Source organism: Moschus berezovskii, chromosome 16 (assembly GCF_049115385.1).
Source record: "Moschus berezovskii isolate FMDL1 chromosome 16, NW_MosBer_1.0, whole genome shotgun sequence".
NCBI classification, from domain to species: Eukaryota; Metazoa; Chordata; class Mammalia; order Artiodactyla; family Moschidae; genus Moschus; species Moschus berezovskii.
The window spans coordinates 24,580,551-24,604,195 of record NC_142475.1 but is presented as its reverse complement, the minus strand read 5'-3'; the positions used below and the strand labels follow the sequence as shown (position 1 = coordinate 24,604,195).

The following is a 23,645-nucleotide window of genomic DNA, read 5'->3' as shown; positions in this document are numbered from 1 at the left end:
GCAGATTCTTGCTAAGGAGAAAGGGCTTGGTAGTTGTGGGATGGAGGAGGACATTCTTGCAGGGGCAAGGTTCAGAGGCCTGGGAGAACATTCACTGTAAGGAAAGCTACATGTACTCGAACATGGCCAAACTAAAGCTGATTCATCTTGGCCTAATTCCTGGTTTTTCCTCAATCTGTCCTCAGTTACCAAATGTGTCAGAAAAGTGAATACCTGGAAAATTCTTCCCCGTAAATGCTGTGTGACAACCTGAGTGTGAGACATATGTAATGGGTGAAGCAACTTGTGACTTCTAACCAGAATCCATGTTTTTCTAAGGTGATTTATTTAGACACAATGAATAATAAATTATTTAGACACAACAAATAAAGTCAATAGTCTTATATTTTCTATTAAGAAACAAAATCACTGACTAATGACCATACACTAATGTACTAATAAACAGGCTTCCCTGGCAGCTCAGATGCTAAAGACTCTACCTGCAATGTGAATACATACACACACACTTCACCTCATTTCTCAGAGGGAGAAAAATGCCTGTGATGTATGAACTATTATCTCCATTTTACCAACATGGAAACTAAGGTTGTGAGAGATTAAACAACACTGAGGTCAGACAGATAATTAGTACGGAGCTAGGATTTGAACTCAGGAAATTTGACTTAAAAGCCCAGATTTTCACCTTTCACATACTCCCTCATCTAAGAACACATGACATCATGAGATTTATCAGAGGGAAACTCAAGGAGAATAAGTGATTGTAGTACACCATATAGTAACAAGCTGTATTAGTTTTGTGTTGCTGCTATAGCAAATTATGTTAAACATAGTCAGGATATTGGCAGTCTTATTTCTTTCTGGAGGCCCTGGGGGAGAATCCATTTCTTGCCTTTTTCAGCTTCTAGAGGCCATCTGTGATCCTTGGCTTATTGATCACTTCTCTCATAAACTCTAACCTCTTGCTTCTATGGTAGCATCTTTTCCTACTGATGTAGAAGCTCCTGCCTCTTCTTATAAGTCTCCTTTTATTATGTCAGACCTATTCTTATAGTACAGGAGAACGACTCCATCCCAAGAACCTTAATTGAATCGCATTTGCAAATTACGCTTTGCTCTGTAAGTTAAAATATTCGTAGATTCTTAGGTTTAGAATGTGGGAATCTTTGGGGAGGCCAAGTCACAAAGACTGATACAATCTAGGAAAAATTATTTGTTTTAAGTTCTAGATAAGGAAACCAGATTCGATCCCTGGGTCAAGATTACCCTGGAGAAGGGAATGACAGTTCACCCCACTGTTGTTGCCTGGAAAATTCCATGGACAGAGGAGCCTGGCAGGCTGCAATCCATGGTTGAGCAAAGAGTCAGACATGACTGGAGTGACTAACACTTTAGGTAAGGAAGAATAAATAGGCATGAACTCTGACCTTAAGGGGCTCTAAGTCAAAAATGAATAAAAGCGGGCAAAGTACTACAGGGTGTAGAATAAGTACTTAGTGGTTAGCCTGATCTAATGATGATACAGAGAAATCCACATAGTGTTCTCCTGCGCTTGAAATGTTATTAGCACTTTATAAAGACTGTTGTCTGAAATTAATTTTCCACTGAGAAAACAGTAAACTAAAGTTTAACTTACTATTATTTTTATGACTTTTGTGAAATACCTAAAACATTAAGAATTACCTTGGAAGTTAAAATTTCTTTCAAGGATTTTTTTCCTGTATATCCTGAAGTTAAAAGTTTTAATTATATTGAAAGTGACACATGTACCTCAGTATTCACTGGAACACTGTTTACAATAGCAACCTAGATGCCCATTGGCAGATGAATGGATAAGGAAGTTATGGTAGATATATGCAATGAAATATTACTCAGCTATAAAAAGGAACACATTTGAGTCAGTTCTAATGAGGTGGATGAACTTAGAACCTATTATACAGAGTGAAATAAGTCAGAAAGAGAAAGACAACTACTGTATATTAACATATATATATATGGAATTTAGAAAGATGGTACTGACAACCCTTTATGCAGGTCAGTAAAGAAGGAACAGGTGTAAAGAACAGACTTGGGGACTCAGTGGGAGAAGGAGAGGGTAGGACAATTTGGGAGAATAGCATTGAAACTTATATGTTACTATACTTAAAACAGGTGACTAGTGCTAGTTCAATGCATGAAGCAGGGCACCCAAAGCTGGTACTCTGGGACAGCCTAGCAGGATAGAGTGGAGAGGGTGGTGGGAGGGGGATTCAGGATGGGGGAACAAATGTATACCTATGGCTGATTCATGTTGATGTATGGCAGAAACCATCACAATATTGTAAAGTAATTATCCTCCAATGAAAATAATTTTAAAAATTTATTTCTAAAAATAAGGAACAGAAATCCTTTCAGAACTTTCTAGACACATTCTAGAAGATACTAAGATACTGGTTCACATGTATGTGACTAGCTAGTCAATTACTCTAAATGAAAAATAACCTACATGACAAATGGATTTTTTTCCTCAGAAAAGAAATATATCCCAGTTATTGACCTAGGAACTTTTTAGAGTTACCTCTATATTGCTTTTGCTTTCATGTAAATCATATCAAGCCACCACGATGTCAGAGTGACCTAAAACAAAAGATCTGTGAAGGCCTGCATTTCAAAAATAATATTAGTCTATAAAAATACTTCTTTATACCATGAAACAAGGACTATCCTTGGACCAAGCTCCTGGAAATTCTCCCTCAACAAGATAAAAGCAATCCCCAAACTAACCAACAGAGTTTATTCTTTTTGCCCTCCTGGAATTTGGCAGTAGGCTTTCACAATTTTTTCAAGCTCCCATTGGCTTTGGGGAGAAACGACAGTTAACCCCGAAGTAAGAAACATTTCACTGTGGACTCTTCCTGCTGGGTTAACAAACAGCTGAGAAAGAGAGCTTCTTGGGAGTGTCTTGCTCAGTGTCATCATCGATTAGTGACACCCATTCTCTTAGCAAAGCTTTGAGGAACTTAAGACTCAAGGGGGTTTGATAATTAGAGATGAAGTTTTCAGTTGCTTTTTTGTACATATTTGTTAACCAAACTGTTAAGTGATGAGATGCTGGCTAGAAAGCCTCCCTGGGAAGTCCTGGTTTCACTCAGCACGGTAACTAGTCATGCCTTATGTGCGGCTCACTGCACGTTCTCCTTGCTTTAAGTGATTCCTCCCCCACTTCTCTGGTGGTCCTACAAGAGGTGTCTTATCATCTCAAGCTTGAAGTTGTAACATATAAGCATCTTTTAATTAAAGGACTATGTACCCATTTATGTTGACTGAGCTGCTTATTCATTCTCTTAAACAGCTTTGTTTTGTTTTTTTAATAACTCTCAGACTGTGTAATAAGACATGAAGCTTATGATTTAAAATTTCAAAATTCTATTGTATCAGAGTTTTTTTTTTTTTTAGCATATTCTGAAATGAGTGCAAATTTTCAAAGTGCATGAGAGACAGTTATTGAATGAATAGCTTTTCCTTCACTTTACCTGAGAGTTTAGGGGAAGATAGTAATAAGAAGAATGCTTTTTAAAATATCTTTCTGTAGGCTGGGAATTTTACTGACTTGATTAGAGGGTGAGCTAAGAGGTCAACATAACCAGTGTGATTCTTATAAAGCTTAGTTACTGCTTGTTCCATGGCTATCGCCAATCACTGTCAAAATGTGTGTCCTTGCTCATAAAAGTACCTGGCAGGTGTCTATGATTGTTCTTGTTTAATCTCAGCACAAGGAAAGGAAAACAAAATACTACCAATCATCATCACAACGAAAAGACTAAGAGAGATCTGAACCAGAAATTAGGACATTCACAAGTGTATGGGGTGACCAGAAAAGCGGGATTGAAGATGGAACCTTGGGAAAATATGCATTTTCTCTGAAACACATGATAATAATGTTCTGTCTATTTTTGTTTGGGTTGATCTTTTAATATAGTATATTTTACTTTGCATAGCCTCAGTTCACTTCAGTTCAGTTCAGTCGCTCAGTCGAGTCTGACTCTTTGCGACCCCATCAATCACAGCACGCCAGGCCTCCCTGTCCATCACCAACTCCCGGAGTTCACTCAAACTCATGTCCACAGGGTTGGTGATGCCATCCAGCCATCTCATTCTCTGTCGTCCCTTCTCCTCCTGACCCCAATCCCTCCCAGCATCAGAGTCTTTTCCAGTGAGTCAAATCTTCACATGAGGTGGCCAAAGTATTGGAGTTTCAGCTTTAGCATCAGTCCTTCCAATGAACACCCAGGATTGATCTCCTTTAGAATGGACTGGTTGGATCTCCTTGCAGTATAAGGGACTCTCAAGAGTCTTCTCCAACACCACAGTTCAAAAGCATCAATTCTTCGGCACTCAGCTTTCTTCAGAGTCCAACTCTCGCATCCATACATGACCACGGGAAAAACCATAGCCTTGACTAGATGGACCTTGGTTGGCAAAGTAATGTCTCTGCTTTTTAATATGCTATCTAGACTGGTCATAACTTTCCTTCCAAGGAGTAAGCGTCTTTTAATTTCATGACTGCAATCAGCATCCGCAGTGATTTTGGAGCCCAAACAAATAAAGTCTGACACAGTTTCCACTGTTTCCCCATCTATTTCCCATGAAGTGATAGGACCAGATGACATGATCTTCGTTTTCTGAACGTTGAGCTTCAAGCCAACCTTTTCACTCTCCTCTTTCACTTTCATCAAGAGGCCTTTGAGTTCCTCTTCACTTTCTGCCATAAGGGTGGTGTCATCTGCATATCTGAGGTTATTGATATTTCTCCCGGCAATCTTGATTCCAGCTTGTGCTTCTTCCAGCCCAGCGTTCCTCATGATGTACTCTGCATAGAAGTTAAATAAGCAGGGTGATAATATACAACCTTGACGTACTCCTTTTCCTATTTGGAACCACTCTGTTTTTCCATGTCCAGTTCTAACTGTTGCTTCCTGACCTGCATACAGGTTTCTCAAGAGGCAGGTCAGGTGGTCTGGGATTCCCATCTCTTTCAGAATTTTCCACAGTTTATTGTGATCCACACAGTCAAAGGCCTTGGCATAGTCAATGAAGCAGAAATAGATGTTTTTCTGGAACTCTCTTGCTTTCTCCATAATCCAGCGGATGTTGGCAATTTGATCTCTGGTGCCTCTGCCTTTTCTAAAACCTGCTTGAACATCTGGAAGTTCAGGATTCACATATTGCTGAAGCCTAGCTTGGAAAATTTTGAGCATCACTTTACTAGCGTGTGAGATAAGTGCAATTGTGCAGTAGTTTGAGCATTCTTTGGCATTGCCTTTCTTTGGGATTGGAATGAAGACTGACCTTTTCCAGTCCTGTGGCCACTGCTGAGTTTTCCAAATTTGCTGGCATATTGAGTACAGCACTTTCACAGCATCATCTTTCAGGATTTGAAATAGCTCAACTGGAATTCCATCACCTCCACTAGCTTTGTTCGTCGTGATGCTCTCTAAGGCCCACTTGACTTCACATTCCAAGATGTCTAGTTCCAGGTGAGTGATCACGCCATCGTGATTATCTTCGTTGTGAAGATCTTTTTTTGTACAGTTCTTCTGTGTATTCTTGCCACCTCTTCTTAATATCTTCTGCTTCTGTTAGGTCCATACCACCATAGTTTCGCCCCAGGTAAATACCAGGGAGGGAACACAGCCCCACCCACCCATTTCTTTAATCCACAGAAAATTGGATTAAAGATTTACAGAGCATGGCCCTGCCCATCAGAACAAGACCCAATTTCCCCTCAGTCAGTCTCTCCCATCAGGAAGCTTCCATGAGCCTCTTATCCTTCTCCATCAGAGGGCAGACAGACTGAAAACCACAATCACAGGAACTAACTAATTAATCACATGGACTACAGCCTGTCTAACTCAATGAAACTATGAGCCATGCCATGTAGGGCCACCCAAGACAGACGGGTCATGGTGGAGAGTTTTGACAAAACGTGGTCCACTGGAGAAGGGAATGGAAAACCACTTTAGTATTCTTGTCTTGAGAACTCCATGAACAGCATGAAAAGGAAAAAATATAGGACACTGAATGATGAACTCCCCAGGTTGGTAGGTGCCCAAAATGATACTGGAGATCAGTGAAGAAATAACTCCAGAAAGAATGAAGAGACAGAGCCAGAGCAAAACAACACCCAGTTGTGGATATGACTAGTGATGGAAGTAAAGTCCGATGCTATAAAGAGCAATTTTGCATAGGAACTTGGAATGTTAGGTCCATGCATTAAGGCAAATTGGAAGTGGTCAGACAGGAGACGACAAGAGTGAACATCGATATTTTAGGAATCAGCGAACTAAATGGACTGGAATGGCTGAATTTAACTCATATGACCATTATATCTACTACTGTGGGCAAGAATTCCTTAGAAGAAATGGAGTAGCCATCATAGTCAACAAGAGAGTCCTAAATGCAGTACTTGGATGCAATCTCAAAAACAACAGAAAGATCTCTGTTTGTTTCCAAGGCAAACCATTCAATATCACAGTAATCCCAGTCTATTCGCTGACTAGTAATGCTGAAGAAGTTGAAGTTGAATGGTATTGTGAAGACCTACAATACCTTTTAGAACTAATACCCAAAAAAGACGTCCTTTTCATGATAGGGGACTGGAATGCAAAAGTAGGAAGTCAAGAGATATCTGGAGAAACAGGCAAATTTGGCTTAGGAATGCAGAACGAAGCAGGGTGAAGGCTAATAGAATTTTGCCAAGAGAATGCACTGGTCATAGCAAACACCCTCTTCCAACAGCACAAGAGAAGACTCTACACATGGACATCACCAGATGGTCAATACTGAAATCAGAGTGATTATATTTTTTGCAGCCAAAGGTGGAGAAGTTCTACAGGTTAGCAAAAACAAGACCGGGAGCTGACTGTGGCTCAGACCATGAACTCCTTATTCCCAAATTCAGACTAAATTGAAGAAAGTAGGGAAAACCACTAGACCATTCAGGTATGACCTAAATCAAATCCCTTACAATTATACACTGGAAGTGACAAATAGATTCAAGGGATTAGATCTGATAGAATGCCTGAAGAACTATGGACAGTGGTTTGTGACATTGTACAGGAGGCAGAAATCAAGACCATCCCCAAGGAAAAGAAATGCAAAAAGGCAAAATGGTTGTCTGAGAAGGCCTTACAAATAGCTATGAAAAGAAAAGAAGAGAAAGGCAAAGGAGAAAAGGAAAGATATACTCATCTGAATGCAGAGTTCCAAAGAATAGCAAGGAGAGATAAGAAAGCCTTCCTCAGTGATCAGTGCAAAGGAATAGAGGAAAACAATAGAATGGGAAAGACTAGAGATCTTTTCAAGAAAATTAGAGATACCAAGGGAACATTTCATGCAAAGATGGACTCAATAAAGGACAGAAATGGTATGGACCTAACAGAAGTAGAAGATAATAAGAAGAGGTAGCAAGAATATATGGAAGAACTATACAAAAAAGATCTTCATGACCCAGATAATCATGATGGTATGATAACTCACCTAGAGTCAGATATCCTGGAATGTGAAGTCAAGTGGGCTTTAGGAAGCATCACTACGAACAAAGCTAGTGGAGGTGATGGAATTCCAATTGAGCTAGTTCAAATCCTGAAAGATGATACTGTGAAAGCACTACACTCTATATGCCAGCAAATTTGGAAAACTCAGCAGTGGCCACATGACTGGAAAAGGTCAGTTTTCATTCAATCCCAAAGAAAGGCAATGCCAAAGAATGCTCAAACTACCGCACAATTGCACTCATCTCACATGCTAGTAAAGTCATGCTCAAAATTCTCCAAGTTAGGCTTCAACAATATGTGAACCGTGAACTTCCAGAGGTTCAAGCTGGTTTTAGAAAAGGCAGAGGAATCAGAGATCAAATTGCCAAGATCTTTCGGATCATTGAAAAAGCAAGAGAGTTCCAGAAAAACATCTAATTCTGCTTTATTAACTATGTCAAAGCCTTTGACTGTGTGAATCACAACAATCTCTGGATAATTCTTAAAGAGATGGGAATACCAGACCACCTGACCTGCCTCTTGAGAAATCTGTATGCAGGTTAGGAAGCAACATTTAGAACTGGACATGGAACAACAGACTGGTTCCAAATAGAAAAAGTAGTACATCAAGGCTGTGTATTGTCATCCTACCTATGTAACTTAAATGCAGAGTACATCATGAGAAATGGTGGGCTGGATGGAGCACAAGCTGGAACAAGATTGTTGAGACAAATATCAATAACCTCAGATATGCAGATGACACCACCCTTATGGCAGAAAGTGAAGAGGAACTGAATAGCCTCTTGATGAAAGTGAAAGAGGAGAGTGAAAAAGTTGGCTTAAAACCCAACATTCAGAAAACTAAGATCATTGCATCTGGCCCCATCACTTCATGGGAAATAGATGGGGAAACAGTGGAAACAGTGTCAGACTTTATTTTTGGGGGCTCCAAAATCTCTGCGGATGCTGATTGCAGCCATGAAATTAAAAGACGCTTACTCCTTGGAAGGAAAGTTATGACCAACCTAGACAGCATATTATAAAGCAGAGACATTACTTTGCCAACAAAGGTCTGTCTAGTCAAAGATATGGTTTTTCCAGTGGTCATGTATGGATGTGAGAGTTGGACTATAAAGAAAGCTGATCGCTGAAGAATTGACGTTTTTGAACTGTGGTGTTGGCGAAGACTCTTGAGAGTCCCTTGGACTGCAAGATCTAATCAGTCCACCCTAAAGGAAATCAGTCCTGAATATTCATTGGAAGGGCTGATGCTGAAGCTGAAACTCCAATACTTTGGCCATCTGATTGGAAGAACTGACTGATTTGAAAAGACCGTAAAGCTGGGAAAGTTTGAGGGTAGGAGGAGAAGGGGATGACAGAGGATGAGATGGTTGGATGGCATCACCAACTCAATGGACTTGAGTTTGTGTAAACTCCGGGAGTTGGTGATGGACAGGGAAGCCTGGTGTGCTACAGTTCATGAGATCGCAAAGAGTCTGAGCTATTGAACTGAACTGAGTAAATGGAGAAAAGCCAAGTGAAGGGGAAAATGTAAAGTGTAGTACTGCCTGACCCCTGAAAATTCACCTGCTTAACAAATTGGCTTTCAAAATATAGATTCTTCATTCTGAAATGTTTGGATTCCTTTTCTTTTATTTGATTGCTGGTTATACCCCTTTAAGCATCCTGGTTTCCTCCAAGTTCTGTTATGCCATGCTTGGTCTCTGTTTTCCAAATTCCAGTGTCCTATCTTAGGAGCTGCATCTTTTCCATAAATGACCTTGGGGATAATAATTCATTTCCTTTCCCTTCTTGTTGGGAGTAGATACTGACACCTACCCATAGGAATGGACTTACCAGGTGGCGCTAGTGGTAAAGAACCTGCCTGCCAATGCAGGAGACTTAAGAGACACAGGTTTGATCCCTGATTCAAGCAGATCCCCTGGAGGAGAGCATGGCAACCCATTCCAGTATTCTTGCCTTGAGAATCCCCATGGACAGAGTAGCCTGGTGAACTACAGTCCATAGGCTCGCAAAGAGTCAGACATGCATGGGCACCCATAGGAATGTTCCCTTTCCATAGACCATACCTGGCCGCCATACCGAAAGACAGTCTACAATAAGTACTTTCATATAGTTTCAAACATACAGTAGCAGAGAGATCTTTCCTTAGTGATTACAATTGTTTTAGAAAATCTTACCTGGGCAAAGGAAGAATGAAATAGAGAAACTTAATGGACCAGAGGATCCAAAAAGATACAGAATACTGGATATTGACTTGAAGGACAGGCCTGGTGTGACCACATGTTCTACATTGATAGGAACATCTTTAGGATGATGTGTGCAAGTGAAGGGAGAAAGAAGTACCCCAACACATAGCCAGTACAGGTGGGGAGGTTCTGCAGACATTAGGATGTGCTTCACAAGTGGCTCACAGCTGGTTCTCTGATGCTCAAATTTAGCTTATAGTCCAACTGGGCGGAATGTCTGGTAGGGTATTTAGAGTCTAACAATGGCATGGTACTGGAATCCTTACAGGATCATGCATTCTTCTGTAGAAAGTTCAAAACAAAGTTCAGCCCTTAGCCTTAGACAAACTGCCTCTCAAATCCCCGTTCCTCCAGAACACACACAGAAGTACCGTTCACAATTCTAGGAACCAGAGACCAGTCTGTTCTCTTTGATTTTAACTGTGTTATTGACTAAAGCAGAACTCACTCTGTTAAAGAGCTCACAAAGTTCACTATGTGAAGTGAAGTGAAAGTTGTTCAGTCATGTCCAATTCTTTGCTACCCCATGGACTATACGGTCCATGGAATTCTCCAGGTCAGAATACTGGAGTGGGTAGCCTTTCCCTTCTCCAGTGTATCTTCCTCACCCAGGAATCGAACCGGAGTCTCCTGCAGAGCAGTCGGATTCTTTATCAACTGAGGATCAGGGAAACCCATATTCAGGGTTTTTAGGAAAAAGGGAGTGTATGGATAGCAGAGTTTGGACCCACACTCTTTTTCCATATTGGAATTCTTGTGTTAGTTCTGTGAGAAGTTGAACTTACTTGATTTTAATTTTTAAATTTTCTTAAATATGGGGTGTCATTTTTCTTTACTTGTTTCCACCCACTCCATGAACTTTTGTTGACACAGTTCCTATAGGGAAAGGGTAATGTTTGTTTTTCTTGTTAAGCTTCTTAATGCTGTAAGGGTCTTGGTAAAAAAGAGAAAAGCCTTGTTATTTATTATTTTCTACTCTTTTTCCCCTCTCCTTTTTGAGTGCTGTGTTTATTTTAAGGACAAGGACAAAAATCCCCAAAATGGAAAGCATATGCATAGAAGCAGCCGTTTGAAGTATTCTTCTTCCTAGAAGCCCAAAGTCCAAGAAAGTGAAAAGAAGGAGGAGTAGCGCATAAAGGGAGGAAAACCACAGACTTAACAGGCATATTGTAGGATTATATGGAGAGGGATTCTCAGACCAGCCAACTCAAGTCACCTTTTCTTTACATTTGAATAAGTTTTCTCTAACAGGCAGCTATTTCTTGAAACTGCAACGTAGTGCTGAGAACTCAGTCTTGGGCCCCACCCACTTCCATTACTTAAGAACACTTGTTAGTCATCTTAGAGAGCTCATCCTCTGAAAGCTTTTCCAAGACCCAGTTGTCCCACTGCCCACTGTACTTTGGACAGATGTATCAGTGAAGGCAGATTTACCTCAAAGCTAAGGGGGCCTGAGCTTCAGGCCCTCTCATCTGTACACACCTCTTAGTGTCCTCAGAATTGTTGTTGAGAGTTCTGTGTGGGAAGGGAGGCCAGTTGCATTTCAGAAGCAGCCTTATGTAAGCAAAGTATTGTAAATTACCAAAGATACAATCCTGCAAGGGTCCCATAACTTGCATTTTTCCCTATTGTTCAAAATAATCACATTTGTACCTGGTTATGCATTCGTAATCTTTAGTTCTTTTTCTAAGGGGATTCCCAAATAGTATAAACTTCAGCCATCACAAAATCTGGAGCTCTTCTGAATGTTCCACTGGAAATTGAAGAAACTTGACCTAAGCTTGTTTGGAAGGGATACCCAGATAGCTTCCAGGAACAACAATGGACACCAATTCTTGATGTGTTCTGGATGGAAGCTTGCGACCCATTTCAACTTCTTTTGCCCTGGCTTTATTATTCATATAATGGGAAAATAATTGTAGTCTCCCATTCACAAACTTCCAGATCCGAAAGGGAGGAAACGTTGGTTGGGACAATCCCAGGATAGGCCTCTGATGGACTCATCTTGAGACTGATGTGTCCAGGGATTTAATTTCTGTGACAGGAAGCCCCCAGCAGGGCCAATGGAAAGGGTAACAGAGATAATGGATGTGGAGAGGCAGTGTGATGTTATCTATGGAAGCAAGTAAAACATGTTGGGAACATATTTACTAAATTATCTCTACTCGAATTGAGTTTCTTTACATGTATGTCTTGTCCATAAAAATACAGATTTTGTAAAAGGGATAACATTTTTCATTTATCTCATTATCCTCAGTATCTTCTATAATGTCTTGACCAGAGTGGTCTGGCTAAACTAATAAATCAGGAAATGAAGAGAAAAAAATCAATGTAGCATCCTCCTGTAATAGAATATAGCCATTATATTATTAAAAGAGCCTGAATTTTATACTAGAAATCAGATACCAAACAATATTCATATTCCCTTAATGTGATTTTTCCAATACATGGAAAATACGTAAACGGTCTTTCTAATGTGTCAGAAATATTTTATTTCAATATATGACCAATATGCAAGTTGTTGCTTTAATTTTATTAATTTTCTCACAGGGTTCTAAGAAACCCTATGATTCCAAATAAAATGCCTAAACCCTTAGTAGTCATCATTATGTCAATACATAATCAAGAATGCACGTAGAATATTATTTTACTCAATAGCTGTGATGGCTGCCCAGTGTTTTTCAGTTATATTTAGCATCTAATCCTCCCTAGGGATACATTATGCTCAGGTCCTATGCAGTCTTAGGCGGGGAATAATGAAGCCATTACATTCATTTTTTTTTTTCTTCTGCAATTGACCAAAGACAGTTTTTATTAGCTAATCATATTACTGATGAATTAACCTCTTAATTATCCTTCTTGGAACTGTAATGTTTTCAAATATTTATTAATATTACAATTAAAGACTCCTGAATGTGTGTGTGTGTGTGTTAGTCACTTAGCTATGTCTGCCTCTTTGTAACCCTATGGACTGTAGCCCACCAAGCTCCTCTGTCCATGGGATTCTTCAGGCAAGAATACAGGAATGCGTCACCATACACCTCTCCAGGGGATCTTCCCAACAAGGGATTGAACCTGGGTCTCCCACATTGCGGGCAGATTCTTTACCATCTGAGCCACCAAGGAAGCCCAGGGAAAGACTCCTGAGTGAGGTGTCTTGGAGACAATGGACATGAGTTTGAGTGAACTCTGGGAGTTGCTGATGGACAGGGAGGCCTGGCGTGCTGTGATTCATGGGTTCACAAAGAGTCGGACATGACTGAGTGACTGAACTGAAGATTCAGCAATAATAGTTTGACAAATTCTTAAAGGTATTATTTTAATCAAGTTTTACCATTTCCTGACTCTTAAAGGGATTTTTATCATATCAAATCCCCAAGAAATCCGCTCAAGTTACAGGTGTTCTCTTGGCCCAAATATGTACTTCATTCAGTTCCAACATTTCAAAGAGTTAGCCATGCTTATAGACAACCATTATTTCGTTATTGTTATATTTTCCATAGTGAAATCTAATTATTTTTAACATGAGGAGAGGACAAGGTACTTAAAACCATTTTTCTTCTCTATTTTAACAACTGCATTAAGAGTAGTAATGTACAGTGAAAGAATGATTACAAATATATTGTTAACAACTAACATTTATTAAGCAATGTTTCCTGTATGTCTTGGCTTAGTCTTCCTGGGAAACAAACTCTGAGAGATTTCTGTGTAATTTGTGGGGAAGGGGAGTGCTGCTTTCAGGAGCAATGCCTGTAAAGGAGAGAAGGAAGCTGAATAGAGCAAAGGGAGAAATTAAACTATGATGTCGTTGAAACAGAGATTTCATCTGATCCCATAAGAAGCTCTGGAGCTGGAATTTCTTTCTTGAAGGCCCTGGTCATTGTATTTCAACCAGACTATCCAAAGAGCAAGGGGCATAATCTTGGGCAGGACAGCACCCTTCAGCTGACAGTTTACAGAAGAGTGCAGCTGAGGGTCATCAACAGCCAACACTTCCTGCACCTGGAGGTGTGGAGGCACCCTTCTTATCCACTATAATGATGTATTATCTTACATATTGTCTTATGTCATCAGTGTTATGTGAAAACTGTTTACCAGTAGGCTCAAAATAGGGAGCAGATAAGGGCAGCCTTGATTCGTTGTCTTTGTCAATTTCCATGGTGTCAATACTCCCACCCATGGCCAATTTCAAGTTAACAACTTGATAGTGAACAGAGTTAAGAAGTGGGCACAATCAGTCCACAGTCAGCTCCTAGAAATATGAACAGGCTCCGGAACATCTCTTTATGATAAACTCTTTGATAAAAAATAGTATTAATTCCATTTGTGAAATGGGAGAGCACATAAGAAACACATTACTCAACAGGTTAATAGTAGTGATTCTGAAGGATATGGCATTAAGGTTACTTTCACTTCCTCTCTACCATCTGAATTTTAGAATGACAATATGTTATCCAAAAACACAAAATATATTATGAAAGGAAAAAAAAAGAAACACATTGCTTAATTCTTCTATGTATTCAACTTGCAGATTTCCTTGCAAAATAAATACTAACTGTAGAGTTTTCCACAGTTGCATTTAAACATGCCTATCTACACATATTCAGTTTCTTATGTATATGTATTTGAGTAAAACTATGTTTTAAAATTTTCCAAAAAATAATATCTAAATACTGATTTGGTGAGTTACTATAGTGATTTCTTTTAGGTTAAGTAAAAAGTTTAAATTAGACTGACTGCTAAGGAAACTCTAAATGTAAAATTTATATCATAAAGTCCAGGCCTTTTTGTACTCCAAGTGTGATATTTAGAGATTTCTGAATATTTGAGACTAAAGGCAAAGTAACAAATGCAGGTGACTGTGTATTAAATCTTTTGTAAGAAGCTACTGGAGCCATCTGGAAAAGTGAATCAAGATTTTCAGTCTGGCTGAGAAAACAAGATTAGTATCAGCTGTGTTTGGAATTTAACTATAATAAGTTTAATGGATCCTAGAAACATGTTCATTCTTTCGTATGGCATTAGTTTTAAGAAGCTAAAATGAGTTTTTAGGGCGATGAAAATACTCTTATGATACTATAATGATAGATGTAGTTATACATTTGTCTAAGCTCACAAAATGTACAACTGGAAGAGTGAACTTAAACATAAAACTATGGACTTTGGGTGATAATGATGTGCTAATGCAGGTTCATCAATTGTAGTAAATTTACTGCTCTGGTTATGGATATTGATGATGGAGGAGTCATGCATGTGGGGGGTGGGTAGGGAACATGTGGAAAATCTTTTTACCTTCCTCTCATTTTTTCTGTGAACCTAAAAGTGTTCTACTCTAAATAAAATCTTTACAGAAATCAAAGCTAAGGTTGTGTTTTATGAACATTGTGGAGCAACTACAATGCAGTATAAAGAGCCTGCATAGTATAGAAGGAGAGAATTGGGTTGGAGTTATAACTGCATGTCCTTGGGCAAATGTTCAATTTCTGTGATCCCCAGTTTTCTCATCTGTATAGGAGAACGTATCAATAATACCTCTCTTGCAGGTTGTTGACAAGTTTAAATGGGGCATCTGATTGCTCACGGTACAAGGGCATAATAAATTATAGCTGATGTAATTAATGTCAGAAGCTGAGCATTTGGAACTGAGTTATCAGCAGACAAACACAGTTGTTTGATGTTTCTTGGAATTTTCCTTAAAAGTTAGAATAAATTATTTTCATTTGTGGGTAGAAGATATCAATAAACTCAAGGAGTATGTATGTACTTGCTCCCTGTAGATAACTCTGAAAGAATGAATTCTAATAGGTATTTAACGTGAAACTCATTAAAATTCTAATCAGCAGTCCACAATTGGAATACAAACGATGAATGGAAGCCAGTACAAATAAGAAATGTCCCAGAAAAAAAAAAGATAACTGAGATAAAATATATGAATTATCATGCTTATGAACAACATGTAAGAAAGCTATTTTAATTGGTATCACAGCCAACGCTGAAATTATAATGAAATGACAAGCTTAACTATTTCTCACTTGCTTTCCTGAAAGTAACCTCCTTCCTATCTAAAGTAATCCACACGCAATATTGTGTTTCTTGTGAAACCCCGAGCTGCAGATAGACTCCATTCACTGGGAGAACTCATTAAGCAAACAATTCAAAGAGCGGCTTTGCTTTTGTACCAGGCCTTATATCGACAGATGCTAACCTAACCAGCAAGACTCCTCTTTTGTATACTTGGGATGGGGAAGGAGGTTTTCTTTCCTTTTGTCGCTTAGGGGGACTGACGGAGACACCGAAGTCTCGTTTCTCTTACTCTTCAGCATGGCTTTTGGATACTTATAAGTGGTACAGAAAAAGTAGACTTTACTATCTTTTTCTTTTCTTTCCAGGTTTACTTTGTTTTGACTTGTGTTTTAGTCATATTTTGTGTCCTCACAAAGGCTGTGGGCCATTTTTAATAGGGTTGGAGAGAAACGTTACTTAACTTTTTTATACTAGCATGTTTTCATGCAAAGTGTGACTAATACTGTTTCCATTGTTATTTGACAAAAGAATAAAAGAGAATTTTTCACTCACAATGAAAAAATGCTGACAGCTACTAGATAGGTAAAGGATATACCCTTTTCCTTTTTGCTTTCCGAGATTCTTTATATGTAATAGAAAATTTTTAAAAATTGTATGCATAATATCTAGTATCATGTTGTCGCTGTCAAAATAGTTACAGATAAATGTAATTTCCAGATGAGATCAGTTATTTTAATGATTGGTGCTGTGGGGACTTTGTACATATCTATTTGTTTTTACATTGATGGGCATGTTTTCAGAACTAAAAAGTTTTGGACAATAAATACTTTTTTTATTTTTTTAACTACTTGTGTGTTCTTATGTAGTGAAAGGAAATTTCTAAACCAAATATCTAGAGATTCTTTCTCCACAGACCATATATAAATGATGATCTAAGTGACAGATTGATAACAAAAGTTTGGGGGCAATTCCCAATTCCTCCAGGGTTGACAAGAAGAGTATTATATAACTGAAAGGGAGTGAAACCTAAGGCTGTTCTTCTCCATCTGGTTGGGCATTATAAACATCTTTAACAACGCAGTCTACCAAGTTTAGGAATGGAAAAGTCAGTTAAATAAAGGAGACAGTAAAGAATCACAGCAAACCTGTGATGTTTGCTTAGATACTAGCAACCATAGTTTTAAATCCTGGTGATTCCTTCTCAGAATAAAATCATGCGATCTTTTTTAAAGAACTCATGGGCTATTTCATTTATACTTCATGATAAATACAGTCAGGCATTAAAACCTTTTTTTTTTTGTTTTACATTTGAAATGCAGCTGAGCCCAAGTGTGTTTCCTTGTTGAACAGAGGTATCATGTCTAATGTTAGCAGTCATACTAGCAAATCCTTCTTTTTTTACTTGTAAATAATTATAGACAGTTTCAGAGAGCAAATTAGATGAATAATTAAGTAATTGCTTATCAAATAAACTATTAGGAGCTATGTACAGTGATCAATGCAATTGATCCACTTGTGATATGCAGATAGGCATTCTGTGAAAGCTTCATAGTTAATGGCTCTTGGATTCCGAGTCAGATAAACCCAAATTAAAATCTTGGCTCCTGTCCTTATCTTCTTTAAGTTTAAAATTTTTCTTTATCTATAAAATGGGTATATATTAACTCCTGGGGTTATTGTGGAGAATAAATGAAGTCATGAATATAAAGTGCTTAGTAGTGGTTGACATAGAATAGAGGTGCAATCAGTCAGTTCAATCAGTTCAGTCGCTCAGTCATGTCCGACTCTTCGCGACCCCATGAATCACAGCATGCCAGGCCTCCCTGTCCATCACCAACTCCCAGAGTTCACTCAAACACACCTCCATCCAGTCGGTGATGCCATCCAGCCATCTCATTCTCTGTCGTCCGCTTCTCCTCCTGCCCCCAATCCCTCCCAGCATCAGGAGTCTTTTCCAGTGAGTCAACTCATCGCATGAGGTGACCAAAGTATTGGAGTTTCAGCTTTAGCATAAGTGATTCCAATGAACACCCAGGACTGATCTCCTTTAGAATGGACTGGTTGGATCTCCTTGAAGTCCGAGGGGCTCTCAAGAGTCTTCTCCAACACCACAGTTCAAAACCATCAGTTCTTCGGCGATCAGCTTTCTTCACAGTCCAACTCTCACATCCATACATGACCATGGGAAAAAACATAGCCTTGACTAGACAGACCTTGGTTGGCAAAGTAATGTCTCTGCTTTTTAATATGCTATCTAGGTTGGTCATAACTTTCCTTCCAAGGAGTAAGCGTCTTTTAATTTCATGGCTGCAATCAGCATCCACAGTGATTTTGGAGCCCCCAAAAATAAAGTCTGACACTGTTTCCACTGTTTCCCCATCTATTTCCCATGAAGTGATGGGACCAGATGCCATGATCTTTGTTTTCTGAATGTTGAGCTTCAAGTCAACCTTTTCACTCTCCTCTTTCACTTTCATCAAGAGGCTTTTTAGTTCCTCTTCACTTTCTGCCATAAGGGTGGTGTCATCTCCATGTCTGAGGTTATTGATATTTCTCCTGGCAATCTTGATTCCAGCTTGTGCTTCTTCCAGCCCACCGTTCCTCATGATGTACTCTGCATAGAAGTTAAATAAGCAGGGTGACAATATACAACCTTGACGTACTCCTTTTCCTATTTGGAACCAGTCTGTTGTTCCATGTCCAGTTCTAACTGTTGCTTCCTGACCTGCATACAGGTTTCTCAAGAGGCAGGTCAGGTGGTCTGGGATTCCCATCTCTTTCAGAATTTTCCAGTTTGTTGTGATCCACACAGTCAAAGGCTTTGGCATAGTCAATGAAGCAGAAATAGATGGTTTTCTGGAACTCTCTTGCTTTCTCCATGATCCAGCGGATGTTGGCAATTTGATCTCTGGTGCCTCTGCCTTTTCTAAAACCTGCTTGAACATCTGGGAGTTCACGGTTCACATATTGCCGAAGCCTGGCTTGGAGAATTTTGAGCATCACTTTACTAGCGTGTGAGATGAGTGCAATTGTGCAGTAGTTTGAGCATTCTTTGGCATTGCCTTTCTTTGGGATTGGAATGAAGACTGACCGTTTCCAGTCCTGTGGCCACTGCTGAGTTTTCCAAATTTGCTGGCATATTGAGTGCAGCACTTTCACAGCATCATCTTTCAGGATTTGAAATAGCTCAATTGGAATTCCATCACCGCCACTAGCTTTGTTCGTCATGATGCTTTCTAAGGCCCACTTGACTTCACATTCCAGGATCTCTGGCTCTAGGTCAGTGATGACACCATTGTGATTATCTTGGTCATGGAGATTTTTTGTACAGTTTTTCTGTGTATTCTTGCCACCTCTTCTTAATATCTTCTGCTTCTGTTAGGTCCATAACATTTGTGTCCTTTATCGAGCCCATCTTTGTGTGAAATGTTCCCTTGGTATCTCTAATTTTCTTGAAGAGATCTCTTGTCTTTCCTATTCTGTTGTTTTCCTCTATTTCTTTGCATTGATCGCTGAGGAAGGCTTTCTTATCTGTCCTTGTTATTCTTTGGAACTCTGCATTCAGATGCTTATATCTTTCCTTTTCTCCTTTGCTTTTCACTTCTCTTCTTTTCACAGCTATTTGTAAGGCCTCCTCAGACAGCTATTTTGCTTTTTTTGCATTTCTTTTCCATGGGGATGGTCTTGGTCCCTGTCTCCTGTACAATGTCACAAACCTCCGTACATAGTTTTTCAGGCACTCTATCTATCAGCTCTAGTCCCTTAAATCTATTTCTCACTTCCACTGTATTGTCATAAGGGATTTGATTGAGGTCATATCTGAATGGTCTAGTGGTTTTCCCTACTTTCTTCAATTTAAGTCTGAATTTGGCAATAAGGTGTTCATGATCTGAGCCACAGTCAGCTCCTGGTCTTGTTTTCGCTAACTGTATACAGCTTCTCCATCTTTGGCTGCAAAGAATATAATCAGTCTGATTTCGCTGTTGACCATCTGGTGATGTCCATGTGTAGAGTCTTCTCTTGTGTTGTTGGAAGAGGGTGTTTGATATGACCAGTGCGTTCTCTTGGCAAAACTCTATTAGCCTTTGCCCTGCTTCATTCCGTGCTCCAAGGCCAAATTTGCCTGTTACTCCAGGTGTTTCATGACTTCCTACTTTTGCATTCCAGTCCCCTGTAATGAAAAGGACATCTTCTTTGGGTAGTAGTTCTAAAAGGTCTTGTAGGTCTTCATAGAACCGTTCAACTTCGGCTTCTTCAGCATTACTGGTTGGGGCTTAGGCTTTGATTGCTGTAATATTGAATGGTTTGCCTTGGAAACAAACAGAGATCATTCTGTTTTTGAGACTGCATCCAAGTACCGCATTTCGGACTCTTTTGTTGACCATGATGGCTACTCCATTTCCATATTTATAATGGCTACTAAGAAACGTTATCTTGTGAGACCCTTTGAAATTAGTTAAACCTAGATACCTGATCTTTTCCTCTCAAAAGCTTTGAAATTGCGCAAAGCTTTGACTGGATTGAAGTTTATCCTCCTTGGCCAATGTGCGTGTCTTTCTCTCTCTCTCTTTCTCTACTTGTGTACATAATAGGATGAAGAGGGGTCATGATTGATTTTAGACCTAGAAAATATATTATTGAGAAATTTATGACTTCATTCTTGGCTTAGGATCCTTATTAACTTTCTATGTCAGAAGAGAAGTAAAAGATACATATTTGTGTTTTATACAAATAACTGACTCCATCAAGTAATTCCAGAGGCAAGATCTTCTTCCCTTCATTTGAGAGGATGGTTATCTTCAGGCAGTTTTACAACTTTGCCTGAATAGAAAAAAAAAGAAATCTCTATTAATTCAGGAACTCTAAAGTAAAAGCTAGAACTCTGAAGGAAGGGCTTTATGGCTCGTGACAGTCCAGTGTTTTATCATTGTCTGGTTTCAGCTGGCTCTCATTATGTGAACAAAGTACAAGCTTTCAGATGGATCCAAACTTCCTACTTTGTGTGACCCAGATGTTGTTTCACCTTTTTCTTCTTTGTTATTTACATATGAATGGTTGCTTTATTTATATCTTCAAAAATCATTAGCCCTTTTAATTTCACTTTCTTGCTGGATTTTTCAAGTAGTATTGCATACATCAATAAATATGGCACTACAGTCTTACGTTTTCTTCTAATAGCTAAATAGAGAAGCATGAAAATTGACAATCCAGATTAGCAAGTGTCCCATCAAATCTGTTGGTTCATCCCAAGCCTATACTAAACTCAACTGCTGCTGCTAAGTCACTTCAGTCGTGTCCGACTCTGTGTGACCCCATAGACGGAAGCGCACCAGGCTCCCCCGTCCCTGGGATTCTCCAGGCAAGAACGTCATGTAATTACTAACCAACTTGGTATCATCATAAACAAAAGAGCAGAAATACCCATGTGCCCACTTTTTCTAAATTTTTCTCATCAAATATTTTTTGATGTTGTCTAATGAAAAGCAGTTTAAAGCTTTTGGCTTGAAAAGATTATATTATGCTTAACTAAATAAATTGTCATAGAAAGTGATAAAATTGCAGGAGAGGCGTTGTCTAGAGAAGATAAAGTAAATCACTATCTTACATCAGATTGATTTAATAATGTTCGCTGCATAGTTTGTCTGAAATTCTCTGGCTTAAAAAAAAGTCTAAACCTTCTTTCTTACATGAAAAGCAAATACCTGCTTCATACACATCTCACATAAAGCGGAAAAAATTGTATTACAGTTCTTCCAAAAAGAAGAGAGTTGGCAAATGCTAATACTGCTCTTTCTAGAGGTCTTCATGAATATATGATATTTCTGGTGTTGTATCATGCAACGACAGTGGTGTTGGCCTTTAACTAGCCTTTCCATCCATTCTACCTGACATCCTAATGTGTATTATTCTACTAAAAGTACAATTCTTTTATGACGTTCTGTTCAAAAACATCTATAATGATTATGGCGTGATTATAAATTAAGCAGTATTCCTCACTCCTTCATTAGTGCCCTTTATAATATAGTTACCACTCACCTGTCCATTCTTTCTTTACTTTGTTTCTGTTCTTACTGTGTGTACCAAGAAGTGGAGTACTTGCTATGTTTAAACATAGTCCTCATTTTCCCCCTCACAGTTCATCCAGTCCTCCTTTCTGTGTCTACATACTGTTCAAGATGTTTTTCAGATGCCGTCTTCACCTTATATATTTTCTGACTCCCTCAGACCAAGGAGATCTTTCTCTCATTTAGCTTTTTATTTCTTTCATGACATTGGTTATAGGAATCTTGAGTCAGATTTTCATATTTTCTAGTCACATTCCTTTTTGTCCTGAACTATTTAGCTCTTTAAAAATCGGGATTATATCTCATTTATTTGTTTATTTATTTATCTCGGTTAGTACACAGTTACACACAGTTGTTCAGTAGCTCTATTGCAATTCCATTATAAGGGGGAGCTTGCCATGGCCATCTATTACTGTGTTTATAGAATGGTTGGCTTTAAAGCGTGCAAAGGATTTTTTTTTTGATTTCCTTTTTTTTTTTATTGGAGGCTAATTATTTTACAATATTATATTGGTTGGTTTTGCCATACATTGACATGAATCCCCCCCTGGGTGTAAAGGATTTTTGATGTGTTAAAATAGGCTGAATTATTGATGCAACATAACATGGGAACAGACGAGTTTCTTTCCATTGTTTGTCCAAAAAGCACTAAGTCATGACCTTTTATTGGATCACCTTCACCTTATCAGTGGCATATACTATTGCTTCCACTGAGCAAGATTTTAACTTTCCGTTAAAGCAAAGCATGGACATTTTCAGACTGAAATTACATCATGTAACATGACACAAGAGATACTTGATATCCATTTGAGTGAGGTTTTAATGGGTAAAGTAAACCTTTTCTTGCAATGGGGAATACCTTAATAAACTCACACACTTGGTTCAACGTGCAGAGCTCCGTGATGGGAAACTTGAGTATGGTCTTTGAAAGGTTTCAGGTCCATTTTGTAAAATTATCAATGGTTTTCACTTAGACCGGAATGTCACTGAAAGAAATCTTAGTTAACCCTAAACACAAACCTAGATAATGTTAGAGGTTATTGGGCTCTTTCATTCTATACCATTTGAAATGAATAGTCTTGCACTAAGGTTTTACTCTGAGAAAGCTCTTCCACTTGGACGTGACCTCTTCTGTAGAACATGTCCACACATGTTTTACTGTATAGTCATGGAGAACAGAATCATGGATGAGCAACAAATTTTAGCACTACTGCTTCTGTACAAGATTTTTTTTTAAATTACGCTGATTTAGAATGATGCAGCAACCCATGGTCCTTATCAGGGCAGTGAAAACTGGATTTGACAACCACCTAGTTCAGCAGCTACTCTGTTAACAGTTACAGCAAGCAGTATATTTTAGTCCTACACCCTGGTGTATCCTATGATTACCTGCTTAGTATGTTCAGAGCTGTTTATAATACTAATATTGTAACCAATTTGACAAAATTGAAAGAGAGGCAGCTCTGTGCAAGATGCCCGTCGTACTCTTCTTTCTTTATTGCCTCCTCTCATATCCAGTGGCCATTCATAGGTTTCTCTTCCGTTAGTAGGCAAGTGGGATATCCAAAAAATTTAAAGACTTAAGTTCATATTTGTAGTTAAATTATGCTTCACTTGGAATTTAGTGCTTAGACAGACGGTTGAAGGTAAGAAGCATTATATTAGATCTCAGAAGTTGATGTTAAATAATCTTATGGTTGTCAAGTTTGGATGAAGCTACTAGTTTTCTACCCTAATACCTGCTTTATGTAAGTTAGAACTCTCACTTTTTGTGG

At 38.8% G+C, this 23,645-nt stretch overlaps 1 protein-coding gene across 2 annotated transcripts in view; it reads left to right on the top strand.

The window, feature by feature from the left end:
- The window catches only part of ANGPT1 (angiopoietin 1), a 310,595-nt gene that overhangs the window by 75,913 nt on the left and 211,037 nt on the right, over window positions 1-23,645 (top strand). The gene's annotated exons all lie outside the window — the stretch shown is intronic.